Below are 22,270 nucleotides of genomic sequence, written 5' to 3'. Positions count from 1 at the left end.
TGCACACGTACCGGAACTCTCGCGGAAATTCCCGCGAGAATTCCGGAATTCCATTCTGCGGGAAAATCGCATTTTAAATTCCCGCGTTTTCCCACGGAAAAACTAGCATTTTGCAAGCGTAATTAGCTTGCAGAATGCTAGCGTTCTCCAAGCGATCTGGAGCATCGCTTGGAGAACTGATTGACAGGTTGGTCACACTCGTCAAACATAGTGTTTGACGAGTGTGACCAACTTTTTACTACTGAGGCCGCCTATGCAGCATCAATAGTAAAAGATAGAATGTAAAAAAAAATAAAAAATGGTGTTATTCTTACCCTCCGACGTCCCGCGCATCCATTCCCAGTAATCCTTTGCGAAAATGCCCACAATGACGTCAGTTCTCGCGGGATCGCGACGTCTCGCGGTAATTCGCAATGACGTCGCGCGAATGACAGCGAGACTTCGCGATCCCGCGAGAACGGATGCCATCGCGGGCATTTTCGCAAAGGACTACTGGGAACGGGAGTGTGGAGAGAGGCGGGAAAGCTGCGCGGGACGTCGGAAGGTGAGAATAACAATATTTTTTATTTTAAAATTCTATTTTTTACAGGGATATGGTACCCAAAGCCCGGAGGACAGTCTCCTCTCCTCCGGACCGTGGGTACCATCCGCAATTGTTCTGCTTACTTTCCGCATGGTGTGCACAGCCACATGCGGAAAGTAAGCGGAACAATGCATTCCTATGGGTGCGGGATCGCCACGATTCCGCAAATTAATGAGCATGCTGCGTTTTTTACCGCGAAGCGATTCCGCTGCGGTAAAAACCGCAGCATTACACAGCATTGCGGAATCCCATAGGAATGCATGGGATGCTTATTTTTCGCGTTTTCGCAGAAAAATCGCGCGGTTAAAACCGCCGCGGAAACGCGAAAAAAACGCCACGTGTGAACTCAGCCTAACAGGTAGCTTTTGGCAATCAAGTTGGCATTTGAAGAATGGTGGCAATGTTTGGAGAGGGCTATCCATCCTGTTACTGTTACCACTGACCATAAGAACGTGTCATAGCTCCAATCGGCTAAATGTCTCAACACTAAGCAGGCTAGATGGTCCCTGTTTTTTACTAGGTTCAATTTTGTGGTCACTTTCCTTACAGAGGTCAAAAATGTCAAGGCTGATGCTTTGTCCTGGAGCTTCCCTGGTGGTGGTGACCATGAGAAACCTGCCCCTATTTTGCAGAAGGGGGTGGTTATTTTGGCTTTGTACCCTGAGCTGGAGGGTGAGGTTTTGGAGGCCTAGGGGAATGTCCCTGCCTACTGCCCTACAGGAAGGTTATTTCTACCACCAAATCTGTGAGACAAAGTAATAATGGAACATCACAACTCTGTGCTTGCTGGTCATCCAGGTGGTAAGGCAACCACGGACCTCATTTCTCACCGCTTCAAGTGTCTGCGCATGTTCTAAAGTATCACATACCCATCAGACTGGTACCCTTCTCCCACTACCTCTTCCTAGTAGACCATAGACACACTTGTCCATGGATTTTATTACTGACCTACTGATATCTGCGGGCAAGACTGTGGTTTTGGTGGTTGTAGATAGGTTCAGTAAAATCATCCATTTTGTTGCTTTACCGGAACTTCTGAATGCCAAGAATCTTGCTCAGGTGTTTATAAGTGAGATCATGAAGCATCACGGGGTTCCCTCCGATGTGGTGTTAGATTGGGGGACCCAATTTGTTTCCAAGTTCTGGAGGGCTTTATGTTCTCGACTGGGGGTGCAGCTGTCATTTTCTTCTGCCTTCCATCCACAGTCGAATGGACAAACCAAGCGCATTAACCAGAATTTGGAGACATACCTCAGGTGTTTTGTCATCGAAAATCAGGAGGACTTGGACATCCTACTTACCACTGGCAGAATTTGCCATCAATAATCATAGTAACATAGTTAGCAAGGCCGGAAAAAGACATTTGTCCATTCAGTTTAGCCTATATTCCGTCAGAATAAATCCCCAGATATACGTCCTTCTAAAGAACCTAATCACTGTAAGATACAATATTGTTATTCTACAGGAAGACATCAAGGCCTCTCTCTTCATTCCCACAACTGATTTTGCCATCACCACCTCCTCAGGCAAAGAATTCCAGATTCTCAGTACCCTAAAAGTAAAGATTCCTCTTCTATGCTGGTGGAAAAACCTTCTGTTAGGCGTCGGGTTCCTGCAGCTGCACAGCGGGAATCCAGAGCCTTGTATCCAGTCGTCTCCCATTCTCCACCGACCGCTCAGGAGCATGCGCTCCCGGACGCTCTGCTCAGATTAGCTCTGTAGGACTGGTTGTTGCTGCCACCTCTGGGTCAGCAAAAGCAGCACAGGCTGTCCTGCAGCAAGCCACTCCAGAGGCTAAGTCCTGTCATCCCGCTACTGGGCATGCTCATGAGACGATCTCCCATTGGAGATCGGGAGTCATGTGCTCAGGTCCTTCTCCTGATCTGATTGGTTCATCTCAGAGTTCTGGAAGGTCCCGGCAGCGCACGGCTATAAAAGGCCCGCATGGCCGCTTGGCCATGCTCTAGTATAGACTCTTCTTGCTAGATGTGTGATGGATGTATGATTCTGGTGACTGACTTAATAAGATTCCCCTCCCTCTGATATTTCGCATGTGGATAGGGAACTATAGAAAGAGTCAGCGCCAGTCAGTGGCAAACCTTAGGCCACTGTGCACACCACACTTCTACACTAGCATCTGGTGGTGTCACATCTCTCACGGCACTATCGCATAGCGGCTGTGTCTGCCACCGCGCTGCATTCAGCAGCACTTACCGGCGTCCGCAGTAGCGATGCCGAACGCACGGTAGGTCTAGACAGACACTGTCCCCTGTCTTGGACCCTGTCTTGTGACCTGATACTGTGCGTGCAATTACGCTGAGACCTGTGAGTCTAACAGGCTCGGTGTTTATGTTTATGTTACAGCGCCTCTGTGAGTTAACAGAGTCGCTCTGCGCACATCGGGTGACGTTGAACCCGTGCGCATTATACCGCCATATAGAGCATCTGCCATTGTCTAGCAGCGGTTTTAACACCTACTGCACGGTGGACCCAGGGCGGTGAACGCACTTTCTATTATTTAATATTTAGTGCGTTCCGCCGTCCCTAACACCTTCTTTCCTCCAGACGCAGAGATTGCCCCCTTGTGACGGACCCTTCCTTGGTATAAACTGATCCTTGGAGAGATATTTGTATTGTCCCCTTATACTGTATACTTATACTTGGTTATTATTTCATCCCTCAGTCATCTTTTTCTAGACTAAATAATCCTAATTTAACACAGTGATACCAAATATGTGTATTTTTTAATAGTTTTATTTTGAATGGGGTGAATGGGGGGTGATTTGAACTTTTATATTTTTTCATTTTTTAAATATTTTTAAAAACTTTTTTTTACTTTTTACATGCTTTAATAGTCTTTATGGGAGACTAGAAGCTGCAGTACTTTGATCTGCTGTCATAAATACAGGCATTAATCAGTTCACCTGTGTGTAGCAGAAATGCTCACTTGCTATAGGGGGTTTTACACTAAGCGATATCGCTAGCAATATCGCTAAAACGTCACTGGTTTTGTGACGTTATAGCGATATTGCTAGCGATATCGCTATGTGTGATACTTACCAGCGACCGGCTCCCCCGCTGTCCATCGCTGATCGCGCGAGAATGTCCGGCTCCATTTCTCGTCGGGCGCTTCCTGCTGAGACTTCCTGCTGTGACGACGAGCGACGCGTGGAGGCGGGCGGGAGGACGTCAGGATCGCTGTGTGTGAAAGGTGAGTATCGTGCGCTGCGTCGCTGCTGCATCGCTGTGAGATCTTTCTGTATGAAAGCTCACTAGCGATCATTTAGCGATGCACCAGCGATCCTGACCGGGTCGGATCGCTGGTCGGATCGCTGGTGCATCCCTAAATGTAAAAGGGCCTTAAGAGTGCCGCCCGGTGGCCGGCACTCATAACAATCTGGCTATGACAGCTATAGAGGTCTGCTGGAGACCTCCGGTTGTCATGCCAACCCATCGGTGACCTGTGATCACGTGATGGGGTCACTGATGGATGGGATTTTAGGCCCGCTTGCTGGAAGCGTGAGTTAAATGCTGCTGTCAGAAATTGACAGCCTAGTTATCAAAAATGGGGGGGACTTCATTTCATTTTTTTTAAAACTATTTATTTATTTATTTCCCAGCTGTGACCTGGGAGTCATAAATGCATCAAGGCATCTTTCCCATGATGTTTCCATTAAATTTTAGTGCTGTTTCCATCCATTTCAGTGATTTTCCTGCATTCCCAGATCTCTTTTTTGGGTCACCCTGAAAAATTATCGAGTTTCCCATTGGCTTTCATTATACAGTGGGTACGGAAACAATTCAGACTCCTTTAAATTTTTCACTCTTTGCTTCTTTGCAGCCATTTGTTAAATTCAAAAAAGTTCATTTTTTCTCCTTAATGTACATAATGTACACTTTGCGCCCCATCTTGACTGAACAAAAACAAAAATGAAGAAATTAGGATTATAACCGAAAAGTTTCATCTTCACCTCATCAGGCCAGATAATCTTATTTCTATTAGTCTGGGAATCCTTCATGTTTTTTTTAGCAAAACTCTATGCGGGTTTTCATATGTCAGGCCACTCTGCCACACAGGCCCAACTGGTGGAGGGTTGCAGTGATAGTTGACTTTGTGGAACTTTCTCCCATCTCTATACTGCATCTGTGGAGCTCAGCCACAGTGATCTTGGGTGTTGTGAATTCTCTCTCTGGCTTCCCTCTGGTGATTACTGAAGGTAGTCGAGCTGGTCAGATTGACGGAGGGGTTGCGAGTTCTCTTTCTGGACTCCCTCTGGTGGTTACTGGAGGTAGTGGAGCTGATCTGATTGATAGAGGCTTGCCACCTGATAATGAGGAAGACGATTGGAGATCTGGGGTTTCTGATTGGGATTTAAGACAGCTGACTCCCTCATTGATGCCCTCATGGTGATACATCAGCATGTCATTATACTCATCTCAGGTGTATTAGTCCTCTACGCCGATGCCTGTGTAAGCGCACCTGAAAGGGAGGCCCCTAGTCTCAGCATATTCTCATGCCTGCAAAAAATCTGGGTGGCTTTGTGGCACTTTACAGTTTTTTAATATATTTGAATAAAAGTTAAGTTTTATCTATACCTAAACCAATAGGCTACTTATATATTGTTGTATGATGAACCTAATGCTATTGATCAAGCTGAGAAAACCTTATAGGCATTGAACCAGGGTCAGGATTCTGCAGAGTTATATTGTCACAAATTCCGAAAGTGGGCAGTCCTTACTAAATGGAATGACGATGCCCTAGCAGCTCTCTTTTGGAAGGGTTTGGCAGAAACCATAAAAGATATTATGGTGGGATTTCCTGTTCCCTCTAGTCTTGACGACTCTATGTCATTGGCCATTCAAATTGATCGACGTTTACATGAATGTAAAACTACACGAGAGGCATTGCCGCCTTTCGAACGAACTTCTGAACCCATGCAATGTGATAGGGTTTTGTCTAGGGCGCAAAGTCAGGAGTTTAGAAGGCATATTGCTGTCTGCCCTAAACGAGAAAAGTGTTTTGCTCACACATTTGCGGTGGGCAGTGTACAGCCTAAGTTCCTTTTGGCAATTACCCTGATCAGCTCCTTGTCTACATTTTCCGCTAAGGCTTTTGTTGATTCAGGAGCAGCTTTGAATCTGATGGATTTGGACTTTGCTAAACGTTGTGGTTTTCCCATGATACTTCTGCAGACTCCTATCCCTTTGAGGGGTATTGATGCTACTCCTTTGGCGGAGAATTAACCCCAGTTTTGGACCCAGGTAATAGTGCGGGTCGCCCCGGACCACCAAGAGAATTGTAAATTTTTGGTGTTGCACAATTTGCATGATACTATTGTTCTGGGTTTCCCTTGGTTGCAAACTCACAATCCTGTTTTAGATTGGATATCTGTGTCTGTGGTGAGTTGGGGTTGTCAATGTGTTCTTAGTGACACTCCTGTTTTCTCCACCTCTCCCCAGTCTCATGATATTCCTGACTATTTGGCTGATTTTTCTGATGTATTCAGTGAGAGTAAGTCTGCATCTTTGCCTCCTCATAGGAGTTATGATTGTGCAATTGAGTTAATGCCCGGGTGTAAATTTCCCAAGGGTCGGCTTTTGAATTTATCGGTACCCAAACATAATCCTATGCGATCTTATATCAAGGAGTCGTTGGAGAAGGGTCATATGAGACCATAATCTTCACCATTAGGTGCTGGGTTTTTTGTGGCCAAGAAAGATGGTTCATTGAGTCCATGGACTCATATCTCAATGGATTTTATTTCTGATCTTCCTATCTCTCAGAGAATGACTGTTATCAGGGTGATCTGTGATAGATTTTCTAAGATGGTCCATCTTGTACCACTCCCGAGGTTGCCATCTTCTTCTGAATTGGTGCCCTTGTTTTTACAACAGGTGGTTCGGTTGCACGGGATTCCTGAGAACATTGTGTCAGACAGAGGAGTTCAGTTTGTTTCCAGATTTTGGAGAGCTTTTTGTTCCAAACTGGGAATTCAGTTATCTTTCTCCTCTGCATTTCATCCTCAGACCAATGGGCAGACTGAGAGAACAAACCAGACTTTGGAATCCTATTTGAGATGTTTCATATCTGCTGATCAGGATGACTGGGTCTCATTTTTGCCCTTGACCGAATTTGCACTAAACAATAGGGCTAGTTCTGCCACTTTGATGTCGCCCTTTTTCTGTAACTTTGGGTTTCATTCTCAATTTTCTTCAGGGCAGGTGGAATCTTCGGCCTGCCCAAGTGTGGATTCTGTGGTAGAGAGAAAGCAGCAGATTTGGGACCAAGTGGTGGATAAGTTGTCCCACTCTCAAGATAAAGCCCAACGGTTTTCCAACCGGCACTTGACCATCGGTCCCCCGTTTAAAGTGGGTGGTATGGTTTGGTTGTCTTCGAAGAATATTCCTATGAAGGTTGCGTCTCCAAAATTCAAGCCAAGATTCATTGGACCTTAAAAGATTTTGGAAATCCTTAATCCCATTTCTTTCCATTTGGCTCTTCCAGTTACGTTTAAGATTCACAACGTGTTCCATAAATCCAGTGGCATAGCAACTGTTTGTGGTGCCTGGGGCGGTCGAAAAATTTGCCGCCCCTTTGGTCGTTGATAATTCGGAAGCATCCGAAGAGCCCACACTACACTCAAAGTTCTAATTTTTAGTCTGCTACTAACTCTGCTGTTATTATTTCTAAATTTTTAGACTTTCATCTTCTTGCAGTTCTCTATATATGTATGTATTAGCTTGATGATGCTGGATGAAGACCTAATGGCTTTTTTAATAATAATTTTTAATAATGTGACAGAAAAAAAACAGAAAGTACAAATTATTTTGGCGGACAGGGGGTGGACACTGACAGCTTGGGGCCCCTGTGCAAGAAATGTGTCCGGGCCCCCCTCCTTTTATGGCGTCAAAGCTACGTGTGTGTGTGTGTGTGTGTGTATGTATATATACATATATGTATATAGATAGATAGATATAGATAGATATTGATATTATATAGCCACACACACACACATACAGGTATATATATTACATAGTCTCCTTTATTATGTATATTGCTGTCCCTTACACAGTGCCCTCTCTTGTTATGTACAGTACCGTCCCTTACATATTGGATTATATAGAGCCCTGATTTTTATTATATACTGTCCCGTCTTGTTGGCTGTACAATGCAATGGTGGCTGATGGAGCATGGGAAAGCTTCCTTTCTAATGGAGGAGCTGATGGACTGGTAGTTTGTTCACCGGCTCCTCGATCAGCAGTCATTTTATATCTAAAAAGTGAGGGGACTATGTAATAAAATAGGGCACTGTAAATAACAAAATTAACAAGAATACACTATGTAAGAGACAGCACGATACATAACAGCAGAGGAAGCTATATAATAAGGGACGGCATCATATATAACTAGAGAGGATGATACGTATTAAGGGATGGTGTTATACATAATAAAAGAGGAAACTATGTAACTAAGGATCGTGTTATACAGAATTAGTGAGTACACTATATACTAAGGGACTGTGTTAGACATAGTGAGTACACTATATACTAAGGGACTTTGTTAGACATAATAAGCATTAATGTCTTCCTCCACCTCCCCCTGTTCCTAAGGCCATTATAAGTCCCCCTTCCTCCCATCCCAATACCCCACACCCCTCATTGTCCTCCTCCCCTCGCATCCCATTATTGTCCTCTCCCCCACCCCATCATTGCCCTCTTCACCACCTCCATCATTTTCTTCTCCCCACCTCTATCTTTGCTTTCTCCCCCACCACTCCCATCATTGCCCATTCTACCACCTCCATCATTTCCTACTTATCCACCACCCCCATTTATTGCCCTTTCCACCACTACCATCATTGCATTCTCTGCCACCACCCCATCATCATTTATTTTTCCCCCACCACCCCATCATTGCCCTCTCCATCACCCCCATCATTGCCTTCTCCCCATCACTCCTATCATTGCCTTCTCCTTCACCCCATCACTGCCTTCTCCCCATCACTCCCAACATTGCCTGCTCCATCACCCCATCATTGTCTTCTCCCCATCATTGCCTTCTCCATCACCCCATCACTGCCTTCTCCCCATCACTCCCATCATTGCCTGCTCCATCACCCCATCACTCCCATCATTGTCTGCTCCATCACCCCCATCATTGCCTGCTCCTTCACCCCATCACTCCCATCATTGCCTTCTCTGCATCACCCCCATCATGGCCTTCTCCCATTACCCCCACATGGCCTTCTCCCATTACCCCCTCAAGGCCTTCTCTCATTACCCCCACATGGCCTTCTCCCATTACCCCCTCAAGGCCTTCTCCCATTACCCCCTCAAGGCCTTCTCCCCTTATCCCCATCATGGCCTTCTCCCATTAACCCCTCATGGCCTTCTCCCATTACCCCAGGCATCATGGCCTTCTCTCCCCATCACGGTCTTCTCATGTCCCCATCTCCTTCAGGGCCAGACTAACCTACAGACACACACACAGACATACACACACACATACATACATACTCACAGACAGACATACACACACACACACACACACACACAGACATACATACATACACAGACATACATACACACACACACAGACATACACACAGACATACATACATACAGACACCACCTCTCTCCTCTCACCTGTCCGCAGTATCGCCCGCTCTTCCTCACTCACACAGCAGCAGCCGCTGAATGATGACGTCATTCAGCGGCGCTCTGTGTCAAATAGGAAGCGCGGCCTCCGGGCAGGAAGCAGGACGGACCCTTGCAGCTCCACTCCTGCTATTCCCTCTTGCAGGCAGCGGAGCTGCTGTGATCACTCCCTGCCCGCCGCTGCACTGCACTGTGCCTCCGCGCTTCTCCCACAGAGAGGAATTGCTGCTGCTGCCTCGCCGCCCCCACACATGTGCCGCCTGGGGTGGACCCCCCCGCCCCCCCACTACGCCACTGCATAAATCCTTGTTGAAGAGGTTTGTAGAGCCAGTAGCTCCCATGGCGGCGCCTCCTGACCCTGTATTGGTTAAAGGTAATTTGGAGTATGGGGTAGAGAAAATATTGGATTCTGATTTGGCTAGATGGAGACTCCAGTACTTGGTCAAATGGAAGGGTTATGGAAAGGAGGATAATTCTTGGGTCTCTGCTTCTGACATTTATGCTGAAAGATTGGTTCGTGCTTTTCACCGGGCCCATCCTGACCGGCCTGGTGGCATGGATTAGGGTTCGGTGACCCCTCCTCAAGGGGGGGTACTGTTGTGAATTCTCTCTCTGGCTTCCCTCTGGTGATTACTGAAGGTAGTGGAGCTGGTCAGATTGACAGAGGGGTTGTGAGTTCTCTTTCTGGACTCCCTCTGGTGGTTACTGGAGGTAGTGGAGCTGATCTGATTGACAGAGGCTTGCCACCTGATAATGAGGAAGACGATTGGAGATCTGGAGTTTCTGATTGGGATTTCAAACAGCTGACTCCCTCTATCCCTGCTGGTGATTTTCTTCCTGTGCCTTCTGAAATCTGATGTCTCATGCTCTTTCCCTGCATGGTTCAGCTAAGTGGTTCATTTGCTATTCTGTTTGCATTTGATCTGGTTTTGTCTATCTCTGCTTTGTGCGGGTCAGCCAGCTCCAGCTGGGGCTGTGTTGAATCACCGCCAATAAGTTACTGCATGTGCCAGTTTGTTTTGTCCCCTGTTATATTGGTCTCTTTTTGCTTTGCTTTCAGAATGTACCAGAGTGCTGATATAGTGGGGGCGAAGTGTGCGACTTCAGTGTTTTTTGTGCATCAGATGTGTTGGACTTTTTGCAGGGTGTTTTGCATGATTGCAGTCAGTGTCTTTCCTTTCCTGTCCTGTCTAGTCAGCGTGGGCCCCATCGTTTACTCAGTCTATTTTTCTGCCTGCTTTTGTGTTTTCATCTTGTCTCACTGACAATATATGCTTGGGGGCTATCTATTCCTTTGGGGTCTGCTCCGGGGCAGTTTAGATTCCCCTTTCTTGCTTTAGACTTAATAGCTCTCCGGATGTGCCGAGGCATCTAGGATCATCGTAGGTATGCTCCACGGCTACTGTTAGTTGTGTGGACAGGATCAGGTGTCTGCAATCCGCTTAATTACCAACCTCTCTGGTTTTCTATGGCTTAGCCTGGGCCTGCTATCCTCCTCGGTGACCCAATCATAACACTTGGGGTTCTTCTTTACCTCTCTCACCATGTCTCTTCTCCCACGATTGTTCAGTTTGACTGGGCGGCCAGGTCTAGAAAGACTTCTGGTGGTCCCAAACTTCTTCCTTTTAAGTATTATGGAGGCTACTGTGGTCTTAGGAACCTTGAGTACTGCAGAAATTCTTTTGTAACCTTGGTTAGATGTGTCCCTTGCCACAATTCTGTCTCTGAGCTCCTTGGCCAGTTTCTTTAACCTCATGATTCTTATTTGGTCTGACATGCACTGTGAGCTGTGAGGTCTTATACAGACAGGTGTGCGCCTTTACAAATAAAGTCCTATCAGTTTAATTAAACACATCTGGACTCCAATGAACGAGTAGAACCATCTCAAGGAGGATCACAAGGAAATGGACAGCATGTGACTTAAATATGAGTGTCTGAGCAAAGGGTCTGAATACTTATAACCATGTGATATTTCAGTTTTTATTTTTTAATAAATTTGCAAAAATTTCTACATTTCTGTTTTTTCAGTCAAGATGGGGTGCAAAGTGTATATTTATGAGGAAAAAAATCAACTTTTTGAATTTACCAAATGGCTGCAATGAAACAAAGAGTGAAAAATTTAAAGGGGTCTGAATACTCTCTGTACCCTCTGTACTTGTTACTCGAGTAGAGCACGTCCGAGTGTCTGACCGGCTTGATTCGAGTATTGAGCACACAAGCATTTTTGTGCTCAATCATTACTAATCTTTATGTGTTTACTGCATGACAAAAATTTTTCTAAACCTTTGTTTTGTTGGCATAACAAAAGCTTTTACTGAGGTATTTGCCAATGAAAGCAATATAGAAATATATACTACTCAGGAAGACTAGCGCTTTGCATACCAGTCATAACGAAGGAGCACTGGAATTACATGCATCAAATTCAGTGAGAACAGGGTGCCTCTTAATGAATTTGGTGAAGCACACAACCGTTGCAAGCCTCCACCTAGGGCTGGCATAATTTGTCCCACTTTTGTGGTGTAAATTCTGAAAATAATAATAAATATTCGTTTGGATGTAGAATTTGTAATCTGTTCTTTATCATTAGTGGCATTCCTACTGGCCCCATATATATGCATTGAATATGTTTATATGAAATGCTGATTTTGCACAAGCAGTTGCATCCATTATGTTAAGGCATTCATTATGTAGAGCTTCTGCATGACTGGCATCTGCATGATACTTCTTTCATTAAGAAAGTATTTTCATGTTGCTGTCCCAGTTTCCATTTTGCTTTGATTTTCATTCATAATTTTAGGGTCTGTCATCTGTTTGCTGCTAAAAAGAGCACCATGCACGTTTTGTTCTAAATAGTTAATTAATCTCCTTTTTCAAATGTCTTTTCTTTAAGCCTGAATTGGAATTTTTCACCCTGCTATTATATTCTATTCATCAAACAAAAAGACGTCAACTAAAATGTGAGTGCAGCACAAAAATCCCATGAAGATGCATACCAAGAAAAGACGGGAATGGAGTGAGACGGAAAACACCAAGCCTTATCTATTGGAATGTTTCCTAACAGATGTCTCCACGTTTAAGGAAGGGCATGGTCATTCTTTTTGAGCCACCATGAATAAGGTTGGACGGTTGTTTTACCAACTATCCTTGGAACATTTCTAGACATTTTAAACTATCAAATATGCCCCTTACAGAGCACCTAATGGTAAGTTAATTGCTTTTAAGTTTGTTTTTATTTGGTCTTTTAAAAATAAATATTGCACTTTGATGGGACTTAGGATGAATTACATGAAAGACTTGCTTTTGAAAGTTCTAAAATAATTGTTTGGCTTTATAAACATGTATGTAAAATTGAGGTCTGATCAATGTGGTTAGATTTTTATCACTTTTTCATTGAAGTATTCAAAATACAACATCATACAAACATTGGAGATACATCAGAGTAAATGTATACAGGAAAACCTGAATATCCTGATTTATATAGCTTAAAAAATATAGAGGTGCTGTGCTGCAATCGGTGGTGGTAGTGATGGGTGGGTTGGAAGGGTATCTGAACAGTTTAATTCTGATAGTACATTCAGATTGTATGGATCAGTAATGAGCAGATAGAAAAGGAAGACATCCAAAGTTGTTTCAAACTAAATAAATTATGTAAAGTCTAGTGGAAGAGGTCCTCAATGAGTTTAGGTTTTGGAGAGGGCAAAATGTCAATATGTGGTGAAGAGTTACCTTTCATGCGCTTTAATGTTTAGATTGGCTCTGTCGTACCATTGTTCATTTTTTGTTGTGAGTTCCGGAGCCACTTAAGTTGTGTCATAAGCAAGACAGCAGTTAATAGATGAGTGGGAAGCATTTTTTTCCTCAATTTAAAGTCCACAGATTGAAAGGCTAAAGAAATTAATTTTAGTGACAGTTGAGTTTTAGTAGAACAGATTTTGTTCATGTTGTTCTTTATTTCCTTCTAGCATGTCTTAATCAGTCAATGGGCAATCCACCAAATATATCATATGTTACCTGTATACGCTTGGTTTCTACAGCATAATTTTAAGTCAGAGAGACTTCTATGATGGACTAATTCTGGCATGTTATACAATCTGGTTAAAAGTTTGTTGCAGCTCTATTGTAGTTTTACACATCTTGAGAAGCAGTGTGTTATAGTAAAAACTACATTAGGTTTCTCCTTTTCAGATAGCAGTCCTACCAGCTCTTATGACCGTGTGATTATTTTATTTTATATTATTCATCAACCTGTAGAGTCTTTTGGATGTTTGAAGTAAATTTGGGCCCCCCTTTAACTCTGTTAAAGAGCTTGGTCTATTGCTTACTTTTCTTGTCAGAAAACTTCCAAAAGTCTGTTTACATGCTCAGGATTTGATGAGGATTTAGGCTCTTAAAGGGAATCTGTCACCACATTTGACCTATCTAAACTATTAATATGGGTATATAGGCTATAGAATGCTGAAAAAGGATCTAGCTGTATGGCTTATATCAGATGTGTTGTTGCTGAGAAATCAACTTTTATCACTTTATATAAATGACCTTTTCCAGGCTATGGGGATGATGGTGGTTGGAAGATGACTCTGCCTCTAGAGCTTGTTTTAACCCCTTCACTACCAAGGGTGGTTTGCACGTTAACTCCCGGGCCAATTTTTACAATTCTGACCACTGTCCCTTTATGAGGTAATAACTCTGAAACGCTTCCATGGATCCCGGTGATTCTGACATTGTTTTCTCAAGACATATTGTACTTCATGTTAGTGGTAAAATTTCATTCAAATAACTTGCGTTTATTTGTGAAAAAAATGGAAATTTGGCAAAAATATTTAAAATTTCGCAATTTTCCAAATTTGAATTTTTATGCCCTTAAATCACAGAGATACGGCACACAAAAAAACTTAATAAATATCATTTCCCACATGTTTACTTTACATCTGCACAATTTTGGAGCCAAATTTTTTTTTGGTTAGGAAGTTATAAAGGTTAAAAGTTGACCAGCGATTTCTCATTTTTGCAACACCATTTTATTTTTATGGACCACATCACATTTGAAGCCACTTTGAGGGGTCTATATGATAGAAAATACCCAAAAGTGACACCATTCTAAAAACTGCACTCCTTAAGGTGCTCAAAACCACATTCAAGAAGTTTATTAACCCTTCAAGTGCGTCACAGGAATTTTTTTGAATATTTAAAAAAAAATGAGAATTTAACTTTTTTTCACAAAAAAAATACTTCAGGTTCAATTTTTTTTATTTTACCAAGGGTAACAGGAGAAATTGGATGCAAAAGTTATTCTGCAGTGTGTCCTGAGTACGCCGATACCTGATATGTGGAGGGACCACTGTTTCGGCGCATGGCAGAGCTCAGAATGGAAGGAGCGCCGTTTGACTTTTTCAGTGCAAAATTGGCTGGAATTCAGATCGGACGCCTTGTCACGTTTGGAGAGCCCCTGATGTACCTAAACAGTGGAAACCCCCCACAAGTGACCCCATTTTGGAAACTAGTCCCCCCAAGGAACTTATCTAGATATGTGGTGAGAACTTTCAACCCACAAGGGCTTCACAGAAGTTTATAACGTACAGCAGTACAATTAAAATATCATATTTTTTCCACAAAAATGATCTTTTCACCCCCAATTTTTATTTTCCCAAGGGTAACAGGACCCTAAAAGTTATTGTGCAATTTGTCCTGAGTACGCTGATACCCAATATGTGGGTGTAAACGACTATTTGGGCGCATGGCAGAGCTCAGAAGGGAAGCAGCACCATTTGACTTTTTTGGCTGGAATTGAGATCGGACACCATGTCGCGATTGGAAAACCCCTGATGTACCAAAACAGTGGAAACCCCCCACAAATGACACCATTTTGGAAACTAGACCCCCCAAGGAACTTATCTAGATGTGTGGTGAGATCTTTGAACCCCAAGGGCTTCACAGAAGTTTATAACGTACAGCCGTACAATTAAAAAATCATTCTTTTTCCACAAAAATGATCTTTTCACCCTCAATTCTTATTTTTACAAGGGTAACAGGACCCTAAAAGTTATTCTGAAATTTGTCCTGAGTACGCTTATAACCCACATGTCGGGGTAAACCACTATTTGGGCGCATGGCAGAGCTCGGAAGGGAAGCAGCGCCATTTGACGTTTTTGGCTGGAATTGAGATCGGACACCATGTCGCGTTTGGAAAGCCCTTGATGTATCAAAACAGTGAAAACCCCCCACAAATGACACCATTTTGGAAACTAGACCCCCCAAGGAACTTATCTAGATGTGTGGTGAGCACTTTGAACCCCCCAGTGCTTCACAGAAGTTTATAACGCCCAGGCGTGAAAATAAAAAATTCGTATTTTTTCCACAAACATGATCTTTTAGTCACCAATTTTTTTATTTTCCCAAGGGTACCAGGAGAAATTGGACCCCAAAAGTTGTTGTCCAATTCGTCCTGAGTATGCTGATACCTCATATGTGGGAGATAACTACTGTATGGGCACACGTCGGGGCTCGGAAGGGAAGTAGTGACGTTTTGGAATGCAGACTTTGATGGAATGGTATGCGGGTGTCATGTTGCCTTTGGAGAGCCACTGATGTACCTAAACAGTGGAAACCCCACACAAATGACCCCATTTTGGAAACTAGACCCCCCAAGGAACTTATCTAGATGTGTGGTGAGCACTTTGAACCCCCAAGTGCTTCACAGAAGTTTATAACGCCCGGGCGTAAAAATAAAAAAATCATTTTTTTCCACAAAAATGATATTTTTGCCCCCAATTTTTATTTTCCTAAGGGTAACAGGAGAAATTGGACCCCAAAAGTTGTTTTGCAATTTGTCCTGAGTAGGCTGATACCCTATATGTGGGGGTAAAACACTGTTTGGGCGCATGGCAGAGCTTGGAAGGGAAGGAGCACCATTTGACTTTTTCAATGCAGAATTGGCTGGAATTGAGATCAGATGCCATGTTGCATTTGGAGAGCACCTGATGTGCCCAAACAGTGGAAACCCCCCAATTATAACTCCAACCCTAACCCCAACACACCCCTAACCCTAATCTCAGCCCTAACCCTAACCCTAGCCCTAACCCTAATGGGAAAATGGAAATAAATACATTTTATTTTAATTTCATTATTTTTCCCTAACTAAGCGGGTGATAACAGGGGGTTTGATTTACTATTTATGGCGGTTTTTATATTTGGCAGCTGTCACACGCTAAAAGACGCTTTTTATTGTAAAAATAGTTTTTGCATCACCACATATTGAGAGCTATTATTTTTCCACATTTTGACCCACCGAGTCATGTGAGGTGTTATTTTTTGTGGGATGAGTTGATGTTTTTATTGGTATCATTTTCGGGCACGTGACATCTTTTGATCGCTTTTTATTCCGATTTTTGGGACGCAGAATGAACAACCAGCGTTTCATGAATTTCTTTTGGGGGGTGTGTTTACACCGTTCCACCTGCGGTAAAATTGATAAAGCGCTTTTATTCTTCGGGTCAGTATGGTTACAGCGATGCCTCATTTAGATCGTTTTTTAAGGTATGGCGCTTTTATGCAATGAAAACAGTTTTATATAAAAAATAATTATTTTATTCTGCGAGCTATAACTTTTTTATTTTTTTGCTGATGATGCTGTATGGCAGCTTGTTTTTTGCAGGACAAGATGACGTTTTCAGTGGTACCATGGATATTTATATGCATCTTTTTGATCGCGCGTTATTGCACTTTTTGTTCGGCGGTATGATAATAAATCATTATTTTTTGCTTTGTTTTTTATTTTTATTTTTTAAGGGATTCGCTAAAGGGGTTAACTAATGGGACAGTTTTATAGGGCGGGTCGTTACGGACGCAGCGATACCAAATATGTGTACTTTTATTGTTTTGGTTTTTTTTTATTTCCAAAAAATGAATTAGGGAATATTTTTTTAAATTTTTTTAGCGATTTTTTTAAAATTATTTTTACACTTTTTTTTTTTACTTTATTACATTGTCCCAGGGGGGACATAACTGTCATGTGACAGATCGCTGATCTGTCACATCACAGATCACTGTGACAGATCAGCGATCTGTCACATGCACTGCACAAGGCTTTCCTCATGCCTGCGCTTTGCAGGCACTGAGGAAGCCAGCTCCCTGCAGGCCCCCGAAGGTCCCCGTCGCCATCTTGGATCCAGGGACCTGCAGGGATGGAGCACCCCGCAGCAGGGCTGCACATTGCGCTACTGTGGGGGGCTCAGGGAAGCACAGAGGGAGCCCCCTCCCTGTTGATGCTTCCCTTTAACCCCCAGTACACCGCGATCGTGTTTGATCGCGGTGTGCAAGGGGTTAACGTGTCAGGGCGGTCCGTGACACATTGTGCCGGGTTTCAGCTGATCGCTATGACGTAATATTCCGTCCATGGGAATTAGGTCCAGGGTCACATGGACAGAATATTACGTCCGTTGTAGAAAAGGGGTTAAATATAAGGGAGAGTTACCAGTGTGCTGTGTAATGGTTGCCACTGTTGCCAGTGTGATGTGTAATGGTTACCACTGTTATCAATGTGATGCGTAATGGCCGCTCTCTGCTCTCCTGATCTCATTGCAGAGCTGTGTGTGATTATACCTGACACATCAGCAGGTTCCTCTCAGCTTCAGCTTCCAGCTCATGGGCAGACAGGGCTGCAATATATTTGCAATAAAGCATAGCCGAGAGAGAAGCAAAAAATGTCTTTGCAAGCCTCCTATTCTGTGTTGATTAGTTGTCTCACTGATAACTCCCCTTCATGTAAAATAAGCTCTGGAGGCAGAGTTATCTTCCAGGCAGCATCCTCCCCAGAGCCAGGAATTTATATAAAGTGATAAAAGATGATTTCTTAGCAACAAAGCCTCTGATATGATAAATTCAAGTAGAGTGACTTTAAAAAAAAATAACCGTATTCTGGAAAATGCCGATTTTTGTAAAATTTGGGTAGAATTCAGTTCTACTCAAATAAATTCACCCATCTCTGCCTGAGAGTATTTGAGAATCCACAAAATGCTTATTATTTGTGGGCATTTTTCCCCTGGAAGAAGCTCACTTGCGAAATGGCGCTCGTTGGGCGCAGAGTTGGACACAGCTCGTCATCTAGTCGCACTGCACCTCAGCAACATCTCACCCATACCAGATAAAAAATACTCCCTTACAATGCCTATATATGGGGTTTTCTACTTTCTGCTGATTTTCTGGATACAGGTTTGAGCAAAGAATTACAATAGGACAAATATATACCACTTGAACTATCTATAGGGCTTCCATCCTCTTCCTGTGACCTTTCAGATTTTGCACTGGCAAAATACATTTTCTTTAAGCTATCAAGCTACCACTTTGGTGCCCATTGGGCCTTATCTTGCTAGCCCTTATATTTGTATAGTTTAAATTGATTTATTTTCATGATCTCTTTTGCATGCTATGTTTCGTAACATCACTGGTTCACAGTGCAGGTGCTTGTGCTTTTCACTTGCTGCTTTCGTTCCTATTTTTTGGAGGTTTTCCCTTCCCCCTGTCTTTTTAACATATTTTTATTCTTTTAATTTGTACTCAATAAAGATACCATTTTAATTTCACCCTTTTCTCACTTCTTACTGTTATGGCACCTTACACAACAGTGTGTGTACCAGCTAGTATTTTGAAGTGTATTAGGCCTGGCTATATTTAGGACTATGAGAATAACCATCCTCCCCAGAACCTGGAAGAGATAATTTATTTAAAGTGATAAAAGATGACTTCTCAGCAACAAAGCATCTGATATGAGACCCACAGGAAGGACTTTTTTCAACATTCTACAGCCTGCATGCCTGTATTAATAGTTTAGATAGGTCAAATGTGGTGACAGATTCCCTTTAAGATTTTAAAGTCCTCAATCAAATCCTTTGACTTTTTGTTTAGTTTAGTTAAAAGAATATTTCATACTTCTTTCCCATGCAGCAGCAAAAAAATCTGAGTAATGATTGCTGAGTAGAGATAATCAGACTTGACAAAATTAACCCCTTTCTGACCTTAGACATACTATCCCGTCCATGTGCCCTGGGCCCAAATGCCCATGAATGGGTAGTGCATCATGTGCGATCAGCCGTGCTCATGGGGGGAGCGCGGCTGATCTCGGCCAAGTGTCAGCTGATTCTCACACCTGACACCCGGCATTAAGTGCCAGGAGTGGTCACGGACCACTCCCGGCACTTTAACCCCTGGAACACTGTGATCAAACATGATCGCAATGTTCCGGAGCCGGCAGAGAGGCTGACAGCATCTCTGCCTTTGGATCAGAGACCCCAAGGCATGACGCAGGGTCCCGATTGCTGCCATGGAGACCAGATATCGTCATGACGACATCCAGGTCTCCAGACCTGAGAGACTTCATGTCATGTGCAGTGATGACCAGGAAGTCTTTCAGGTCGGTGTAAATTACATGCAGCACTGACAGCTTCTATAGCATGCAGATCTGCAATGCAAAAACAATTAATTTTTCTATAAGATAGTTTTTATTATATGAAAGCGACAAAACATAAAAAAAGATATAAATGAGGTATCACTGTCATAGTACTGACCCGAAGAATAAAACTGCATTATCAATTTTACCACACCAAGAAAGGTGTAAATCCCCTAAAAGAAAATCATGAATTGCTGGTTTTTGCTCATTCTGTCTCCCAAAAATCGGAATAAAAAGCGATCAAAAAATGTCATGTTCCAGAAAGTGGTACCAATAAAACATGAACTCGTCTTGCAAAAAACAAGACCTCACCTGACTCTGTGGGCCAAAATATAGAAAAATTATAGCTTTCAAAATTTGGTGATGCAAAAACTATTTTTTGCAATATAAAGCATCTTTTAGTGTGTAACAGCTGCCAAATAATAAAACAAAAAATGTGTTTATTTCAATTTTCCCATAAGGGTTAGGGTTAGGGCTAAAGTTAGGGTTAGGGTTGGGGCTAATGTTAGGGTTAGAGTTGGGGCTAAAGTTATGGTTAAGGTAGGGGTTAGGGTCTGAATTAGGGTTAGGGTTTGTAGTAGGGTTAGGGTTGGGATTAGGGTTAGGGTTGGGATTAGGGTTAGGGGTGTGTCAGGGTTAAGTTTGTGGTTAGGGTTATGGTTAGGGCTGGGATTAGGGTTATGGGTGTGTTGGGGTTAGGGTTGGAGTTAGAATTTGGGGTTTACACTGTTTAGGCACATCAGGGGCTCTCCAAATGCGACATGGCATCTGATCTCAATTCCAGCCAATTCTGTGTTGAAAAAGTCAAATTGTGCTCCTTCCCTTCCAAGCTCTGCCATGCATCCAAACATATCAGCGTACTCAGAACAAATTGCGCAGCAAGTTTTGGGGTCCAATTTTTTGTGGAAAAAATATGATTTTTTATTTTCAAGACTCTGCGTTATAAACTTCTGTGAAGCACTTCGGGGTTTAGAGTGCTCACCAAACATTTAGATAAGTTCCATAAGGGGTCTAGTTTCAAAATGATGTCACTTATGGGGGGTTTCCACTGTTTAAGCACACAAGGGGCTTTCCAAATGCGACATGGTGTCCGATCTCAATTCCAGCCAATTTTGCATTGAAAAGTCAAACAGTGCTCCTTCCCTTCCAAGCTCTGTCATGCGCTCAAACAGTGGTTTACCTGCATATATTGGGTATCAGCATACTCAGGATAAATTGTACAACAACTTTTGGGTCCAATTTCTCCTGTTACACTTGGTAAAATAAAACAAATTGGATCAGAATTAAATATTTTGTGAAAAAAAGTTAAATGTTCATTGTTTTTTTAAACATTCCAAAAATTCCTGTGAAGCACCTGAAGGGTTAATAAACTTCTTGAATGCAGTTTTGAGCACCTTTAGTGGTGCAGTTTTTAGAATGGTGTCACTTTTGGGTATTTTCTATCATATAGACCCCTCAAAGTGACATCAAATGTGATGTGGTCCCTAAAAAAATGGCGTTGTAAAAATGAGATATCGCTGGTCAAATTATAACCCTTGTAACTTCGCAACGGAAAAAAAATTTGGTTTCAAAATTGTGCTGATGTAAAGTAGACATATGGGAAATGTTACTTAAGTATTTTGTATGACATATCTCTGTGATTTAAGGGCATGAAAATTCAAAGTTGGAAAATTGCGAAATTTTCACTAAATTTCCATTTTTTTCACTAATAAATGCAAGTCATATCAAAGAAATTTTACCAGTATCATGAAGTACAGTATGTCACGAGAAAATATTTTCAGAATGTCCGGGATCCATGGAAGCATTCCAGAGTTATTACTTCATAAAGGGACAGTGGTCAGAATTGTAAAAATTGGTCTGGTCATTAACATGCAAACCACCCTTGGGGGTAAAGAGGTTAATATTAGCCAAAATATGTGAATTTTACTGTGAAATTTCATTTGCAGATAAGTTATTTTCTGTGGTATTGAATTTTTGCTATTCAGCTCAAGTTGCAAAGCATAATACATGTTACATGTAGAAAACCCACCAAAACCTATTATCTCAACACTCACCTGCCTCAGCATCTCTGTAGTCTCTAATGACCACTGCCCACCATCCAGTCCTTAGGGCCTCTACTTCCCATAGTCATGCATCAGTGTCTTCACTCTAGAATAGGGCTTCCAGCGGTGACCAGGCCTCAGAGATCATGGCGTGACATGACATATAAGTACATGCTGTGATGCCATGACTTACAAAAAAATCTAAGTCTTGGTTTTGATCAGAAGTAATATTGTAGACTGAAGACACCAGCATGTGACTGCAGAAAGCAGAGGGCCTGAGAACTGAGTGTTGGCAGTGTGGGTACCAGGACAAGTGATCTTCCATTGAATATTTTTTTGTAATCCTTTGCTAGTCTTCTACAGTTCAGCAAAATGGTGGCCACAGCTGGTTGCCATTTTGATGAATTCAAGTACCCCCTTAGGGTCTGATTTTGTGGGCGGAGATCCTCTAGGTCCAATTTGGTGGGCAGGGCCCCTCTGGGTCCAATTTGGTGGGCGGGGCCTCTCAGGGTCCGGTTTGGTGGGCAGGGACCCTCAGAGTCTGAT

General features: G+C 42.8%; 1 protein-coding gene across 5 annotated transcripts in view; it reads left to right on the top strand.

Annotated features, from left to right (window-relative positions):
* The window catches only part of SOX2 (SRY-box transcription factor 2), a 1,445,341-nt gene that overhangs the window by 46,050 nt on the left and 1,377,021 nt on the right, over positions 1 to 22,270 (top strand). For 4 of the 5 annotated variants that reach the window (XR_012232823.1, XR_012232821.1, XR_012232826.1 and 1 more), the window contains exon 2: positions 12,132 to 12,443. The exons of the other annotated variant lie outside the window; for it this stretch is intronic. The gene's annotated coding sequence lies outside the window, so the exon portion shown is untranslated. The remainder of the gene's footprint in view (positions 1 to 12,131; positions 12,444 to 22,270) is intronic. 5 annotated transcript variants of the gene reach the window in all.

Source organism: Dendrobates tinctorius, unplaced genomic scaffold (genome assembly GCF_039654945.1).
Source record: "Dendrobates tinctorius isolate UK_male_01 unplaced genomic scaffold, ASM3965494v1 ptg000060l, whole genome shotgun sequence".
NCBI lineage: Eukaryota > Metazoa > Chordata > Amphibia > Anura > Dendrobatidae > Dendrobates > Dendrobates tinctorius.
Note: the sequence above shows the minus strand (reverse complement) of the source record. Positions and strands in the feature narration are given on the sequence as shown.